Source organism: Pseudophryne corroboree, chromosome 6 (genome assembly GCF_028390025.1).
Source record: "Pseudophryne corroboree isolate aPseCor3 chromosome 6, aPseCor3.hap2, whole genome shotgun sequence".
In the NCBI taxonomy this organism is placed as follows: Eukaryota; Metazoa; Chordata; class Amphibia; order Anura; family Myobatrachidae; genus Pseudophryne; species Pseudophryne corroboree.
In genome coordinates this window covers 190,860,410-190,878,919 of record NC_086449.1, presented here as the reverse complement: position 1 = coordinate 190,878,919, position 18,510 = coordinate 190,860,410, and the positions used below count along the sequence as shown (strand labels likewise).

At 47.3% G+C, this 18,510-nt stretch overlaps 1 protein-coding gene across 1 annotated transcript in view; it reads left to right on the top strand.

Moving 5' to 3' along the window:
* The first annotated feature begins 7,167 nt into the window (after nucleotides 1-7,167).
* The window catches only part of PAQR5 (progestin and adipoQ receptor family member 5), a 69,068-nt gene continuing 57,725 nt past the window's right edge, over nucleotides 7,168-18,510 (top strand). The window contains exon 1 of the mRNA XM_063925520.1: nucleotides 7,168-7,263. The gene's annotated coding sequence lies outside the window, so the exon portion shown is untranslated. The remainder of the gene's footprint in view (nucleotides 7,264-18,510) is intronic.

Below are 18,510 nucleotides of genomic sequence, written 5' to 3'. Positions count from 1 at the left end.
CCCTCCCTGAGGTTCAGACTTTCCTGAAAGGGGTTCTGCACATCCAGCCTCCTTTTGTGCCGCCTATGGCGCCCTGGGATCTTAACGTGGTAGTGGTGTTACAGTTCCTCCAATCGGATTGGTTCGAACCTCTACCGGAGGTTGAGGTCAAGTTTCTCACGTGGAAGGCTGTCACTTTGTTGGCCTTAGCTTCTGCTAGACGTGTGTCGGAGTTGGGGGCTTTGTCTTGTAAGAGCCCCTACTTGATCTTCCATGAAGATAGGGCTGAGCTCCGGACACGTCAGCAATTCCTTCCGAAGGCTGTGTCGGCATTTCATATCAACCTACCTATTGTGGTGCCAGTTGCTACTAACTCCTCAATTTCATCAAAGTCCTTGGATGTTGTAAGGGCTCTGAAAATCTATGTGAAGAGGACTGTTCGTCACAGAAAATCAGACTCTCTGTTTGTCCTTGGGTGTCCTGCTTCTAAGCAGACGATCTGTCTCTGGATTAGGTTCACTATCCAGCATGTGTATTCTATGGCAGGATTGCCGTGTCCTACATCTGTTAAGGCCCACTCTACTTGTAAGGTGGGTTCTTCCTGGGCAGCTGCCCGGGGTGTCTCGGCTTTACAGCTTTGCCGAGCGGCTACATGTTCTGGGTCGAACACGTTTGCAAAGTTTTACAAGTTCAATACTTTGGCCTCTGAGGACCTGAAGTTTAGTCAATCAGTCCTGCAGGAGCCTCCGCGCTCTCCCTCCCGTACTGGGAGCTTTGGTACATCCCCATGGTACTAATGTGGACCCCAGCATCCTCTAGGACGTAAGAGAAAATAGGATTTTAATTACCTACCGGTAAATCCTTTTCTCGTAGTCTGTAGAGGATGCTGGGCGCCCGCCCAGCGCTTCGTGATCCTGCAGTAGTTACTTAGTTCAGTACTGCTTAGTTCTTGGTTAAGTACTGTTTTGTTGCTTGGTTAAGTAATATTGTTCAGCCGTTGCTGATTTCTCAAGCTGGTTAGCTTGGTTTGCCTTGTGTGTGTGAGCTGGTGTGAATCTCGCCACTATCTGTGTAATATTCTTCTCTCGAAGTTGTCCGTCTCCTCGGGCACAGTTTCTAGACTGAGTCTGGTAGGAGGGGCATAGAGGGAGAAGCCAGCCAGCCCACACTCTCAAACTCTTAAAGTGCCAATAGCTCCTAGTGGACCCGTCTATACCCCATGGTACTAATGTGGACCCCAGCATCCTCTACGGACTACGAGAAAAGAATTTACCGGTAGGTAATTAAAATCCTATTTTTTCAAACACAGCCTGTGACATGTCAGTTCAAAGCCGATTGGCTGGTACTTTATCACAGTGAAATGATCACTTTTCAAGGCTTAGTACATTCCGCCCACAGCCGGCTGTGCTGCAGTGCTGAGAGGCTGGGTTGACCGAGGAGGACCCGATCCTAAGAGGCAGGAGGATTATCCTGCAGTGTAGACACAGGGGGACACAGTGGGAAGTACCACTGACAGAGTGATCTGCTGGTGCTGATGATCCTGGCTGCAGCCTGCTTCCTACTCACAGGCAAATGTCTGTCTGTTCAAGTGTGAGCAAGAAGCAGCTGGTGATCATCAGCACCAGTGTCTTCCTCTGTCAGTTGATCATTAAATCCAGGTGTAAAGCCCCTTACACACTAGGCAATATTGTGAACAATAGTGCTCAGAAAGGGCTTTACAATATCGCCTAGTGTGGGCTCGGCTAGTGTGTAAGAGTGCTTAAGAAGGTGGCATGGGGGTTGTGTGCTCCCCCCTCTTCCAGGGAACTTCAGTCCGGACTTGGAGTAGTTCTGCTCCCTTACCTGACTCCATATGTTGCCATGCCCCAAAGTCACTGACAGCTCTCTCCTTATCCCTTTCCCCCCTGCTTCCCCTGGCTGGGCTGGACAGAGGTACTTATTCCCCATCTGCGTGTCTGCTCCTACCCACCACCAGTGGTGCAAGTAGAAAAAATGGCTTGTAGGTACTGTGTGGACGCGCACGCTGAAAAGGGGGTGTGGCCAAATGCCACATGGGGCGTGGTCAATGAAAATGGGGGCGTGGTACACTTATGACACCAGTAGTGCCAGATACGCCCCCACCATGCCAGATATGCTCGCACGGTGCCAGATGCACAAATGCCCCCACGGTGCCAGATGCACAAATGCCCCTTCAGTGCCAGATATGCCCCACCGTGCCAGATACACATATGCCCCCACAGTGCCAGATATGCCCCCAGAGTGCCAGATATGCCCAAGCAGTGCAACTCACCGTTGTTGCTGCTGCTGGGGCTGGCACTATCTTCTGCTGCTGGGGAGAGGAGAGGGTAGCACGCGCTCCTCCTGCCCCTCTCCTGCCCTCAGTCCGGTCTCCTGTATATTAAAACTGGCAGCAGCGGCTCCTGATTGGCTCACGAACCGGCTAAGTGCACGCCGCAGCCGCACTCTGGGGACTCGGACAGGCAGGAGAGGAGAGGCGCATTCTGCGCTCTCCTCTCTCCAACACCTGGTGGCGGCCCGGCGGTATGGCGTACCTGCTGGGTTTTTCTTACAGGTACGCCATACCGTCACATACCGCCATACTTGCAGCACTGCACCACTATCCTTTTTGTTTGCTCCTCCCCCTTATGTGCCTCTGTCCCCTTCCTTTTCCTTCTGTACTTCTCCAGCTGCTATCTCCATTTGCCCATCCCCCCCCCATGTGCTTCTGCCCCTTTCCCCATCTGTACCTATGCTACCTCCTCATCTGTGCTTCTGCCACCTCCACCCCCTGTGGCTGGTGGCTGCCATCTGTGGCAAAGACGATGTCCAAGGTGACATAATTCATATGATAGCAGGTAAGCACAGTTTTCCTTTGAACAGTTCATATTTCTATTGTATATTTACATTTCTATTTTACGTGTGTGTGTGTGTGTGTGTGTGTGTGTGTGTGTGTGTGTGTGTGTGTGTGTGTGTGTGTGTGTGTGTGTGTATTATAATATAAATTATATATATTAGCTGAGCCAAGTACTCAGTAGTTTCCTGAGTGGGGTTTTAAGGGTATCTGGCACTGCTAGGGGCATACTGTGTGGCGTAATATGAATTTCCCGCTCATACCGTGTGGCATAATATGAATTTCCGCTCATACCGTGTGGTGTAATGTGAATTTCCGCTCATACTATTTGGCGTAATGTGAATAAGGAGTAACTGGTGAGCATGAGGACATGTGTGACAAATGCTGGTGTCCTGCAAAGGAGGGGTCTGATGGCATGGAAAGAGGCAAGTGTGGCTCTGATGGCACGTGTATATATTAAACTTTACTTGTGTTGTATTAAAACCCAAATGTTCGGCCCCCTAAATTTCCCGTACTTTATAGAGTGGCCCACTCAAAATAAGGGTGTTAGTGCTGGGGGGTGCAAAGGTTGGGGCGTAGGGTGGGACGGGAATGCATATGCACTAAGCTTAGCCCACCACTCTCTACTTCCGCCACTGGGTCAGGGATAGGTTGGGGAAGTGTAAGGGTTAGATTTGGGTGGGGTGTGTTAAGACTGAAATCTAAATTACAGTGTAAAAATAAAGCAGCCAGTATTTACCCTGCACAGAAACAATATAACCCACCCAAATCTAACTCTCTCAGCACGTTACATCTGCCCCACCTGCAGTACACATGGTTTTGTCCATCCCCTAACAAAGTTGCTGCTACGATCAGGTCTGAATTAGGCCCTGTATTACTTACAGATTCAGTTGAGCAAGGAGACTTGTTGATCAAACTGATGGGCATAATAAGGTATGTAGGCCATCTCCAGCTGGTTTTGGCCTATCCTGTGGCAGAAGAAACTCTCTGGCTCTTGGTTTCCGGACTATAGATCTACAGTCAATAGGTCTACCACTAATGGTAAACTTACATTAGGTCGACAGGGTCAAAATGTCAACATGTAAAAGGTAGGCAGGTCGACAGGGTCTAAAGGTCCACATGACATTGGTAGACACAAGTTTTTTGTTTTTTTTACTTTTTCATACTTTACCATCCATGTGGACTACGATTGGGAATAGTAAATTGTGCCGATTGCAGCGGTAGCGGAGCATGGCACCTTGCCCGAAGCATGGAGAGCGAATCGGTACACTAATGGGACTTGTTTGTGGAAGAAAAGTGACAAAACACACAAAAAAATTGTTTTGTCACTTTAAAATGTGCATTTATTCATGTACATTTAAAAGCCCTTTGAATCCCTGCAGTGTGAGTTGAGAACCCCTTTTTTTTAGTCAACCATGACCCTGTTTACCTGTCCTACTGTCTACCTATTCTATGTCAACCTTTTGACCTTGTCGACCTAATGCATGTCTACCATTAGTGGTAGCCCTATTCACTGTAGACCTTTTTCGCATAGATCTAATAATCCACACCCCTGGCTCTCACCTAGAGCACATAATTCCTTTTGTATTGTGCTTTATGGGACTTCAGTAGGTCTACAGTGTGGCCACTCGGTTGTGTCTGGTTATATTTCCTTAGTTCTAGAATGTGGATATGCTATGTGGGGTAGCTGTCTTCTGTATGAAGGTAATACAGGTGGTTGATAGATTGTAGGCATGTTAAATACCCCTGATGTAGAGACTATGCTATGCGTCTGTTCTACTCTGCTCCTCTTTCAGGTCCTGTGCCCTTGCATAGCTAATGGTAAACTAAGGATGCATACAGTAGCGGATCTTGCCACGGGCAAGCAGGACTTTTGCCCGGGGCGCCGCCTTCCGGAGGTCGCCGCACCATGGCAAGATCCACTACTGTGCCCCCCCGCTGTGTCCGCTGTGTCCCCCGCTGTGAAGGGAACTAGACGCTACCCGTCTAGTTTCCCTTCGTGGAGAGGACCTTTGCTGTGTGGTGCGCGATGATGTCATCGCGCACCGCATAGCATTGCGGGACTGACACAGACGCTAGGGGTCATAATTGACCTCTAGTGTCTGTCTGTCCCATAGATCCGAGGAGAGGAGAGGAGCGGCGCCGGCGGAGGTCTGCAGCGGTCGGGAATCAGGAGCGGGGATAGTAAGTATTACATTTTTTTTTTTGTAAGCGGCGCTACTCCTACAGGGGGCACAAATGGGGGCACATCTCTAAAGGGGGCGTAACTGGCCACGCCCCCTGTATGAAGCCACGCCCCTCTTTTCCGCCCGGGCCGCCAAAAGGGCTAGAATTAGCCCTGGGTGCATAGACAATATGCAATATCACATACGATCTGGCTGATATCGGACGGATCCATACGATATTGTATAGTGTGTACACTCACTATTGGGTTTGATACATGCTCCTGCGGGTCGTATGCTGTATCGCACGTTGGACCTGTGCAATGTTGCTTAGAAGGGCCATGCTGCTGAATGCAGAATGTAACTGCTCCTCCCCCCACTGATGCTCTTCGCAGCCGACATCCCGGGTCCTGTTGCAAGCTATGTTGCATTGTGTGGACATCGCACTGATGTATACATAGCCTTTGGAGGAGCAGCATGTTTACAAGGAGGAGGAGAGTCCAATATTTATAAATTATCCTGCACCCTAGTGGGTGGAACTGAAACAATTGTGTCTGTCCATCTACAGATTTAGGGAAATAGGCTTAAAAGTGAACTATAAAATGTTTATTTTTAATAGAGATGAGTGGTTTGGATTTTAGGAAATCCGAGCCCACCCTAATTTCCAGTAACCAAGTAAATACGAACCCTAGCTCAGGTTTTCCCGCCAGGCTCGGATTCCAAATCAAGGCAAAACGTCATCATCGTGGTGTCGGATTCTCACAGATTTTGTCTTCAGTATAGGGACTCCGCAGCAGTAACTCTGCGCCATTTCGCTCCAGTCATGCTGCTGTGTGCGGTGCTCTGCTGTGTCCATCCAAAAGCTGTGCTGTGTCTAGTCCCCTTACTGTAATTATTGTCGCATAGTGATGCGTTTACATATAAACAGTGTGACGCCCCAGTGTCATTTGTGAAAAAAGTAAGAAAATAAAAAAAGTGAATGAAAAGTTATAGAAATAAAAAAAATGTGTATAAGTTTGTACAATCTATGTATGCTGTACCCCAGTGCATTTATTCATGTACATTTAAAAGCCCTTTGAATCCCTGCAGTGTGAGTTGAGCTGCACATTGAAAAAAGAAAATTTGTTCTATTGTTTGTACTGTTCTGTGTGCTGTACCCCAATGCAACTTTTTCACATATATAGAAAAGCCCTTTGAATCCCTTCAGTGTAAGCAATTTTTTTTAAATATGTATATTGTTTGTACTGTTCTGTGCGCACAGCGTCTATTCAGTGCAGACAGAGGGAGAGGGGCATGCCAGCGGCTCACGCTGCGCTGGGCATGCCCCCTCAGTGACTAAATCAGGGCGTGGCTCGCGATTGTGGGTCCTCCCGTGAAGCCACGCCCCCTTTTCCACAGGCCACACCCCTTTTCCGGGAGCGCACGTGTGTCCCTCTTTGAAGGCGGACAAAGTTGGGAGGTATGGAAGCAGGCTACTGTGTGTATCACTGGCTTCACTAAGAAGCATACCGCTGACAACCTCTTCGAAAAACAAAGGGATGTCATAGCAAAATGCATGTAGATTTGTTAGCTTAGCTGCCTTAACCCCATTGTTAACTTGTTTTGTGGAGTCCAAAACAAACCAAGCATTTCAGCCACAAGGTGGCAGTCCGTGTCGCTGAAGTAGTTGGTTTGTTAAACTCTGCATGCCCTTTTTAATATGTAACATAAGGGTGGGTGGAGAGTGGGAGGGTCCAAGGACAAATTCAATCTTGACCACTTTTCATGCCACAGCGGTGTGGCATTGTTTCATAGAAGTGTTAGAAACTGCCGTGTGTTTGTGCTGCTGTTCGGTTGCCTAGTAACCAGCTAGCTTGACGTAGCCTTTGGCCTAAACTGGATGAAAACAATATTATGAGGTGGTCAAAATTGACTGCAAATTGTTACTGAGGTTAAAATACTGTAGGAACAGAAAAAGAAAGGCCCACATTCTGACTATGTATGTATGTATGTATGTATGTATGTATGTATTTATATTGATTTAAAAAATAAGCTACAGAACCAAAACCAAAGACGAATCAGAACCTAAACCAGCAAAAATGGGCCGGAACACAGCTCTAATTTTTAATGTACTGTACATATATTTCAAGGTTATATTTTCACCCCCTAGCCCGATAACTTTCCATCATGAGGACACTTCCTGTGGGACAGCCGTTACCCCAACCTCGAAGAAGAACCCTTAATAATATAATTCTCTGTGGAGTGCAGAATTACATGGATTAAAACATACAGGTATGTCAAATAATTAAAATGAGTGAATCCATACTTGCCTACTTTTGAAAAAGCATTTCAGGGCGATTGCTAACGTAACACCCATCAGCGCGGACGTGGACTACTACATCTGAGAGGCGTGTCATGAAACTGACTTATATCCAAATGTAAATGAGCCCCAAAGTTAGTAAAAGCTACTTGTTGAAGAAAAAACACTAATATTTTGCAGGATTTGTTAGTGTATTGTGTTTTACAAGAGGTTTCATATACTGTAAGTGGCCACGAAAAACCTTATTTAAAATGCATCTAGCCATAGGGACATATGAATCATTGTGCCTTATAATAACCAATGCAGGGAAAGAGCACTGATGAGCCCGTTTAAATGTATATATCTCTGACTGCTCTCTCTCCTCCCCCTCAAGAAGAATTTAACAGCGGCATAATTGGGAGTAAGGTGCAATTAGGGAGATTGATGGTCTATTCAGGGAGACAACTATTATTTCAAGGAGTCTCCTCCAGAATTTAGGAGGGTATGCAACTATGTATTAATCTTTATGGTGTCCACATATATCAATTCGGACATGGGGCCGAGGTGTAAGTAATTGTGAAATAAAAAATAAGAATTTACTTACCGATAATTCTATTTCTCGTAGTCCGTAGTGGATGCTGGGAACTCCGTAAGGACCATATGGGGGGGGGGGGGGGGGGGGAATAGCGGCTCCGCAGGAGACTGGGCACAAAAGTAAAAGCTTTAGGACTATTGGTGTGCACTGGCTCCTCCCCCTATGACCCTCCTCCAAGCCTCAGTTAGGATACTGTGCCCGGACGAGCGTACACAATAAGGAAGGATTTTGAATCCCGGGTAAGACTCATACCAGCCACACCAATCACACCGTACAACCTGTGATCTGAACCCAGTTAACAGCATGATAACAGAGGAGCCTCTGAAAAGATGGCTCACAACAATAATAACCCGATTTTTGTAACAATAACTATGTACAAGTATTGCAGACAATCCGCACTTGGGATGGGCGCCCAGCATCCACTACGGACTACGAGAAATAGAATTATCGGTAAGTAAATTCTTATTTTCTCTGACGTCCTAGTGGATGCTGGGAACTCCGTAAGGACCATGGGGATTATACCAAAGCTCCCAAACGGGCGGGAGAGTGCGGATGACTCTGCAGCACCGAATGAGAGAACTCAAGGTCCTCCTCAGCCAGGGTATCAAATTTGTAGAATTTAGCAAACGTGTTTGCCCCTGACCAAGTGGCTGCTCGGCAAAGTTGTAAAGCCGAGACCCCTCGGGCAGCCGCCCAAGATGAGCCCACCTTCCTTGTGGAATGGACTTTTACAGATTTTGGCTGTGGCAGGCCTGCCACAGAATGTGCAAGCTGAATTGTACTACAAATCCAACGAGCAATAGTTTGCTTAGAAGCAGGAGCACCCAGCTTGTTGGGTGCATACAGGATAAACAGCGAGTCAGATTTCCTGACTCCAGCCGTCCTGGAAACATATTTTCAGGGCCCTGACTACGTCCAGCAACTTGGAGTCCTCCAAGTCCCTAGTAGCCGCAGGTACCACAATAGGCTGGTTCAAGTGAAACGCTGAAACCACCTTAGGGAGAAATTGAGGACGAGTCCTCAATTCTGCCCTGTCCGTATGAAAAATTAGGTAAGGGCTTTTATAGGATAAAGCCGCCAATTCTGAGACACGCCTGGCTGAAGCCAGGGCTAACAGCATTACCACTTTCCAAGTGAGATATTTTAAGTCTACAGTGGAGAGTGGTTCAAACCAATGTGATTTTAGGAACCCCAAAACTACATTGAGATCCCAAGGTGCCACTGGAGGCACAAAAGGAGGCTGTATATGCAGTACCCCCTTGACAAACGTCTGAACTTCAGGAACTGAAGCCAGTTCTTTCTGGAAGAAAATCGACAGGGCCGAAATTTGAACCTTAATGGACCCTAATTTTAGGCCCATAGACAGTCCTGTTTGCAGGAAATGCAGGAAACGACCCAGTTGAAATTCCTCTGTAGGGGCCTTCCTGGCCTCGCACCACGCAACATATTTACGCCAAATACGGTGATAATGCTGTACGGTTACATCCTTCCTGGCTTTGATCAGGGTAGGGATGACTTCCTCCGGAATGCCTTTTTCCTTCAGGATCCGGCGTTCAACCGCCATGCCGTCAAACGCAGCCGCGGTAAGTCTTGGAACAGACAGGGTCCCTGCTGGAGCAGGTCCTTTCTTAGAAGTAGAGGCCACGGGTCCTCTGTGAGCATCTCTTGAAGTTCCGGGTACCAAGTCCTTCTTGGCCAATCCGGAGCCACGAGTATAGTCCTTACTCCTCTCCTTCTTATGATTCTCAGTACCTTGGGTATGAGAGGCAGAGGAGGGAACACATACACTGACTGGTACACCCACGGTGTTACCAGAGCGTCCACAGCTATTGCCTGAGGGTCCCTTGACCTGGCGCAATACCGGTCTAGTTTTTTGTTGAGGCGGGACGCCATCATGTCCACCTTTGGTTTTTCCCAACGGTTCACAATCATGTGGAAGACTTCTGGGTGAAGTCCCCACTCCCCCGGGTGGAGGTCGTGTCTGCTGAGGAAGTCTGCTTCCCAGTTGTCCACTCCCGGAATGAACACTGCTGACAGTGCTATCACATGATTTTCCGCCCAGCGGAGAATTCTTGCAACTTCTGTCATTGCCCTCCTGCTTCTCGTGCCGCCCTGTCTGTTTACGTGGGCGACTGCCGTGATGTTGTCTGACTGGATCAGCACCGGCTGACCTTGAAGCAGAGGTCTTGCTAGGCTTAGAGCATTGTAGATGGCCCTTAGCTCCAGGATATTTATGTGAAGTAATGTCTCCAGGCTTGACCACAAGCCCTGGAAATTTCTTCCCTGTGTGACTGCTCCCCAGCAGTCACACATCTATCATCCCTAGGAATAGAAGTCGTGTCGTCGGGATCAGCTGTGATTTTGGAATATTGAGAATCCAACCGTGCTGGCGCAGCACTATCTGAGATAGTGCTACCCCGACTTCCAACTGTTCCCTGGATCTTGCCCTTATCAGGAGATCGTCCAAGTAAGGGATAACTAAAACTCCCTTCCTTCGAAGGAGTATCATCATTTCGGCCATTACCTTGGTAAAGACCCTGGGTGCCGTGGACAATCCAAACGGCAGCGTCTGAAACTGATAGTGACAGTTCTGTACCACAAACCTGAGGTACCCTTGGTGAGAAGGGTAAATTGGGACATGTAGGTAAGCATCTTTGATGTCCAGAGACACCATATAGTCCCCTTCTTCCAGGTTTGCAATCACTGCTCTGAGTGACTCCATCTTGAATTTGAACCTTTGTATGTAAGTGTTCAAGGATTTTAGGTTTAAAATTGGTCTCACCGAGCCGTCCGGCTTCGGTACCACAAATAGTGTGGAATAGTACCCCTTTCCCTGTTGTAGGAGGGGTACCTTGATTATCACCTGCTGGGAATACAGCTTGTGAATGGCTTCCAATACTGCCTCCCTGTCTGAGGGAGACGTCGGTAAAGCAGACTTTAGAAAACGGCGAGGGGGAGACGTCTCGAATTCCAATTTGTACCCCTGAGATACCACTTGAAGGATCCAGGGGTCCACTTGCGAGAGGGCCCACTGCGCACTGAACTTCTTGAGACGGGCCCCCACCGTGCCTGAGTCCGCTTGTAAAGCCCCAGCGTCATGCTGAGGACTTTGCGGAGGCGGGAGAGGGCTTTTGTTCCTCGGAACTGGCTGTTTGTTGCAGCCTTTTCCCTCTCCCTCTGCCACGGGGCAGAAATGAGGCGCCTTTTGCCCGCTTGCCCTTATGGGGCCGAAAGGACTGCGCCTGATAATACGGCGTCTTCTTAGGTTGAGAAGCTACCTGGGGTAAAAAATGTGGATTTTCCAGCAGTTGCCGTGGCTACCAGGTCTGATAGACCTACCCCAAATAACTCCTCCCCCTTATAAGGCAATACTTCCATGTGCCTTTTAGAATCCGCATCGCCTGACCACTGCCGCGTCCATAAACCTCTTCTTGCAGAAATGGACAGCGCGCTAACTCTTGATGCCAGTCGGCAAATATCCCTCTGTGCATCACGCATATATAGAAATGCATCCTTCAAATGCTCTATAGTCAGTAATATACTGTCCCTATCTAGGGTATCAATATTTTCAGTCAGGGAATCCGACCACGCCAGGCCCGCACTGCACATTCAGGCTGAGGCGATTGCTGGTCGCAGTATAACACCCGTGTGAGAGTATATACATTTTAGGATATTCTCCAGCTTTCTATCGGCAGGTTCCTTTAGGGCGGCCGTATCAGGAGAGGGTAGTGCTACCTGTTTAGACAAGCGTGTGAGCGCTTTATCCACCCTAGGGGGTGTTTCCCAACGTGCCCTATCCTCTGGCGGGAAAGGGTACGATGCCAATAACCTTTTAGGAATTATCAGTTTTTTATCGGGGGAAACCCACGCCTCATCACACACTTCATTTAATTCCTCGGATACAGGAAAAACTACAGGCAGTTTTTTCTCACCAAACATAATACCCTTTTTAGTGGTACTTGTATTATCAGAGATATGCAATACATTTTTCATTGCTTCAATCATGTAACGTGTGGCCCTAGTGGAAGTCACGTATGTCTCCTCATCATCGACACTGGAGTCAGTATCCGTGTCTGTGTCTGCCATTTGAGGTAACGGGCGTTTTAAAGCCCCTGATGGCGTTTGAGACCCCTGGACAGGCACAAGCTGAGTAGCCGGCTGTCTCATGTCGTCAACTGTCTGTCGTAAAGAGCTGACACTGTCACGCAATTCCTTCCATAAGCTCATCCACTCAGGTGTCGACTCCCTAGGGGGTGACAACTGTATAATAGGCAATTGCTCCGCCTCCATCTCATTTTCCTCCTCAAACATGTCGACACAATCGTACCGACACACCGCACACACACAGGGAATGCTCTGATAGAGGACAGGACCCCACTAGCCCTTTGGGGAGACAGAGGGAGAGTATGCCAGCACACACCAGAGCGCTATATATAGACAGGAATACCACTATAAAATGTGCTTTTCCCTTTATAGCTGCTGTTAGTATCAAAACTGCGCCAAATTAGTGCCCCCCTCTCTTTTTTTACCCTTTTCTGTAGTGCAGGACTGCAGGGGAGAGTCAGGGAGACGTCCTTCCAGCGGAGCTGTGATGGAAAATGGCGCCCGTGTGCTGAGGAGATAGGCTCCGCCCCCTTCTCGGCGGCCTTTTCTCCCGCTTTTTTGGTGAGTTCTGGCAGGGGTTAAAATACATCCATATAGCCATGGGGGTTATATGTGGTGTATTTATGCCAGCCAAGGTGTTTTACATTGCTGCTCAGGGCGCCCCCCCCTAGCGCCCTGCACCCTCAGTGACCGGAGTGTGAAGTGTGCCTGAGTAACAATGGCGCACAGCTGCAGTGCTGTGCGCTACCTTGTTGAAGACTGATGTCTTCTGCCGCCGATTTTTCCGGACCTCTTCTTGCTTCTGGCTCTGTAAGGGGGCCGGCGGCGCGGCTCTGGGACCGAGCTCCGAGGCTGGGCCTGTGTTCGGTCCCTCTGGAGCTAATGGTGTCCAGTAGCCTAAGAAGCCCAATCCACTCTGCACTCAGGTGAGTTCGCTTCTTCTCCCCTTAGTCCCTCGATGCAGTGAGCCTGTTGCCAGCAGGTCTCACTGAAAATAAAAAACCTAAACTTTCACTAAGAAGCTCAGGAGAGCCCCTAGTGTGCACCCTTCTCGGCCGGGCACAAAAATCTAACTGAGGCTTGGAGGAGGGTCATAGGGGGAGGAGCCAGTGCACACCAGGTAGTCCTAAAGCTTTTACTTTTGTGCCCAGTCTCCTGCGGAGCCGCTATTCCCCCCCCCCCCCCCCCCCCCCCCCCCATGGTCTTTACGGAGTTCCCAGCATCCACTAGGACGTCAGAGAAATATTGATTTACTAACAAGTAATAATAGTTGTTGGTTACAATAGCTTGCAGTGGAATGTCAATGTCCTATGTCAATACGCCATTAATATAATTTTCTTTCATGGAGAGTAAAATTGTGTAGAATCTTTTTGTTGTCTTTATGGTATTTGTTAGCGTTACCCATACACTAGGTCACAAAGGAGTGCCTAGAGATTAAACATTATCCTTAAACTGCTGTATGCACAAAGGATGAAAGAACAATGCTATCACGCCCAAAGAAAAAATGTGTTTAAGATACAGTACAGTGTGCTGATGCATGAAAAAAGCTAAAATATGGCAGTTTTGTCTAAAGCACAGTACAGTTGGAAACAAATTTTATCTTTTGTTTGTTTCGATTAGATTTTCATATTGACTTTTTTTTACTAGATTATTTCTGTCAGATATATATTATTTCAGATTATTTCTGTGGATAAAGCGGTTTTGAAAAGTGTGTTTTGCATAGAGCCTTGTATTTGTTAATCATATCCTTTTCACACTGCCTGAGGCGGGTCGCACCCAGGAGCCTGACACGGGTGCTTCCTACGTGCGACCCGTGTCAGGTCCCTCGCTTCCGCTGTCCCGTATTGCCGGGTTGGTGGCGTCACCGGTGACGCGGCGGGGGCGGCGCTTAGAGATCACATGATCTCCAAGCGCCGCCCATCCACACTTAGTGAACGGTAAACGGGTCGCATCAACCCCGGCTTCCCGTTCAAACAGCACAGCGATCCGGGTTGAACCCGTTTTCAACCCTGCTTGCTACCAGAGTTGGAATACAGAGTCCCTTGACCCAGATTATTCCAACTGGGCCCTTTCAAAGGGTGTGGTATGGTATGCCAGAGGCCGGGCTCCCGGCGACCAGCATACCGGCGCCGGAAGCCAGACTACTAGCTTACCGACAGCGTGGCGAGTGCAAATGAGCCCCTTGCGGGCTCACTGCGCTTGCGACAGTATCTATTCTCCCTCCAGGGGGGTCGTGGACCCCTACGAGGGAGAAAAACTGTTGGTATGCCGGCTGTCGGGATTCCGGCGCCGGTATACTGTGCGCCGGGATCCAGACAGTCAGCAACCTGAAGACCACCCCTTTCAAATGTACAGCAACACGAGTTATCTGTGCTCATGTGCAATAACCCGTGTTAAAAGCTGGCGGTCTAAAAGGGGTATTTAGACTTAAGAACTTTATAATTGGTGGGCAGTGTCTGCATTCTGTATTGTTGTGTATTACGCAATTCAAAATGCAGTTCCTCTGCAATTTATCAATCCGGGGCCTTTGGAAACTCATCAAATTCCCTGCTTGTAAGACTATTGCAGCTGGCGAAGCAGTACAGTAATACACCCAGCTATCTAAATATCTCTTGATAAATTGATTTAAGTCTCTGTACCGATAGAGCAGAGGTTGCCATCCACGTTCCACTAAAACTGGGTACACATTAGATGATTTTTTGAACGATTTGCCAGATTGTGACGGATTGGAACGTCAAATTGTTAAAAATCATCCAGTGTGTAGCCACTATGTTGCTGACGATGCACTCCCGCAGGTCAGCGTCGGCATTGCCCATTGGATCTGCATGCAATTCAATCTGGCTACACCACAATCGCTCCATCGCTGCCGACATATGCAAGTCTGCCGGGTCCCTTTGCCGCCAATATCGTGCTGGGTACACATCGTCTAATGATAATAATAATAATTGCATACCATAATGAGATATCCTGGCGATGGGACCCAAGTCTAAGCACAGAATGCATTTATGTTTCATATACACCCTATATACACAGCCTGAAGGTCATTTCAGCCAATATTTTTAATAACTTTGTGCATTAAACAAAGTGTGTGTACATTCACACAATTCATTTATGTTTCATATACACCTTATACACACAGCCTGAAGGTCATTTAATACAATATTTTTAATTACTTTGTGTATTAAAAAAAGTTTGTGTACATTGAGCCATCAGAAAACAAAGTTGTCACTATCTCACTCTTACTCAAAAAATTCTGTATTTCGGAATATTTGGATACGGGATACTCAACCTGTGTGTGTGTATATATATATATATTATGTGTGTGTGTTTATTATGTTATATAAGTGGCATGTATACATAGTATATAAGTGCGGAAGGCAAGGTAAGGCCGGAGAAATATATCTGGGGCTTTTCACATTATCGATACCTACACATAGCCTATAGTGCACAAGGCATTAGGTTAAAATGTACTTATTCATGCTTGACAAGTCCTCTCTAAAATTCACTACATTACAGTAATTTCATTTTAATCCCTTTTTGACAAGAATTTGCAACATTAATGCTGGGTGGCTATCTTGTTTGTAAATTCAGATCTCACGAGAGCTTCATATCTGCATGTGCAGGAGGCTCCTCAAACAGTGTCCTGAACTTTTGTTCCAAACACAGTATATAGTAAGTGCTGTCATTCTATTAGCTAGAACAGCAGTGCCCCCTGACACACATGCTTGGTGATTAGGCAGAATTTCACTAGTGGGAGGAAAAGGCAGAGCTCATTGGAATGCAAAGAATGTGTGGTAATGATCCATTAAAAATAATAAAAAGAAAACTGTGATGACTTCTGGCAGTGGTATCTGTTGTATCAGAACAGTTGTGTGCGATTATATGACCTTAGTAAAATCGTGGGTGTAGTATTATGGGTGGTGTCCCATGTATCACTAGAGGGGTTTTTAAAACACAGCAGCATTTTGGACAAGTGTCTGAAGTGCATGCTACAGTATAAATACAGTCAGAAGCAATCCCATTGTTATGTAACTCCAGCAGACACAGTCACACATAGCATTTTAGGCACTCACTACAGGCTGGGAGGTGTGTGAAAGTGCTGTATGTTCCAGAAAAGCTATACATAATAGCCATGAGCACTACCCTATACAGGTGTGAAGAATTAGCAGGTGTTACCCAATCCACCTTCTCTTTGCCATTTATAGTAATAGTACTGTACAGAACATAGAAATATGGTAATGCTTTTGGTGGAGTTAGTGTTACCAGGTTACGAGTCGGATACACAGTATTTTCTATTACAGACTCTGCCTGAACTTGCCCTGAGTATCTGTAATCATATGGAGAGTCACTGAATGTTTGTTCCCTTTTCTTTTTCTTTTTTTACCTCTCTCAAAAGGATATTGTTGCCAAACCTCCCATACATTTACCTAGAACCAAACCCGTTATTTTATAATGTAATGGAATGTAGTGATTGGAGAATTCCTCTTCTAGAACATTTGTTTTAAAGAACAAGGGGGGTCATTCCGAGTTGTTCGCTCGCAAGCTGCTTTTAGCAGCTTTGCACACGCTAAGCCGCCGCCTACTGGGAGTGAATCTTAGCTTATCAAAATTGCGAACGAAAGATTCGCAATATTGCGAAAAGACATCTCTGTGCAGTTTCTGAGTAGCTCGAGACTTACTCTGCCAGTGCGATCAGTTCAGTGCTTGTCGTTCCTGGTTTGACATCACAAACACACCCAGCGTTCGCTCAGACACTCCTCCGTTTCTCCAGCCACTCCTGCGTTTTTCCCAGAAACGGTAGCGTTTTTTCACACACTCCCATAAAACGGCCAGTTTCCGCCCAGAAACACCCACTTCCTGTCAATCACATTACGATCACCAGAACGAAGAAAAAACCTCGTAATGCCGTGAGTAAAATACCTAACTGCATAGCAAATTTACTTGGCGCAGTCGCACAGTGGACATTGCGCATGCGCATTAGCGACTAATCGCTCCGTTGCGAGAAAAAAATAACGAGCTAACAACTCGGAATGACCCCCAAGGTTAGATGTCAGTGTGCTCATGACTGTGTATAAAGAGGAGATGATAGACATGTGTACTGTGTATAAGGAGGAGGTGAGAGGTATGTGTCCTCATGTCTGTGTATAAGGAAGAGATAAGAGAATTGTGTCCCGATGTCCTGTGTATAAGGAGGTAGTGAGAAGTATGTATGCTGTGTATAAGGAGGTGAGTGGTACGTGGCCTGTGTATAAGGAGGAAATTAGATATGTGTCCCAATGTCCAGTGTATAATGAGGAGGTGAGAGGTATGTGTTCCGATGTTTGTGTATAAGGAGGAGGAGAGAGGTATGTGTCCTGTGTATAATGAGGAGGTGAGAGGTATGTGTCCCGATGTCCTGTTTATAAGGAATAGGTGAAAGGTACAGTGTGTGTCCAGATGTTTTATGTATAAGGAGGATGTGAGGGGTATGTATCCTGATGTCCTGCTATATGGAGGAGGTAAAAGGTATGTGTCCTGATGTCCTAGGTATAACGAGGTGCGAAGTATGTATTTTGTGTATAAGGAGCAGGTGAGAGGAATGTGTCCCAATGTCCTGTGTATAAGTAGGAGGTGAGAGGTATGTGTCCTGACGTCCTGTGTAAGTATATGGAATTGGTGAGAGGTATGTGTTCTGACATCCTGTGTATACAGAGGAGGTGAGAGGTATGTATCCTGATGTATAAGGAGGAGGTGCAAGGTATGTGTCTTGTGAATACGGAGAAGGCTAGAGGTTTGTGTCCTCATGTCTGTGTATAAGGAAGAAGCGAGAGGTATGTGTTCTGAACAAGGGGGCTAATTCAGACCTGATTGCTGCTGTGAAGATCAGGTCTGAATTGCGCATGCGCCACAGTGCGCATGTGCATGCAAGAGATGCTATCGGCATCTCAGCCCAGCGATCGCCTCTGCCTGATTGACAGGCAGAGGCGTTCGCTGGGCAGTCTGGGCAATGCAGGCGTGCCTGGACCGTGCGGGGGGCGGGCCGCGGCGGCTGCGTGACGTCACACGCAGCCACTGCGACCCAGGATATGACCAGTAGCTCCCTGCCAGCGTGCAGGAGTTGCGCAGGTAGGGGGCAACTTGTGCGGGGGGAGGGGCTGGGTAGGGCTTGACATGCGAGGCGGACAAGCCCCGTGCTGGTTGTTCCCCTGCATGTCAGATTAAGTGATCGTAGATGTGCTAAATTTAGCACATCTCCGATCAGATCTGAATTGCCCCCAGGTTTGTATCTTTATGCCTCTGTATTAGTAAGGGGAGTTGGAACTGTGTTGTTCCCAGTAGTTTAAGTGAACTGGTGTACGGTAGTATGCCATACTGCTACCACTCCTATTGCTTGGAGTATAAAACTATATTATATTGCCACTTTCAAAATTTCCATTGTTGTCTGTTTAGTAGACAGTACTTTTAAGTCTGTATATTAGGTGGCAATGAGAGCTTGGTGGCTATTTTGAGTTGTCTATTATGAAGAAGTACAACATCTGTGTCTTGTCTCTGTATTAAGAAG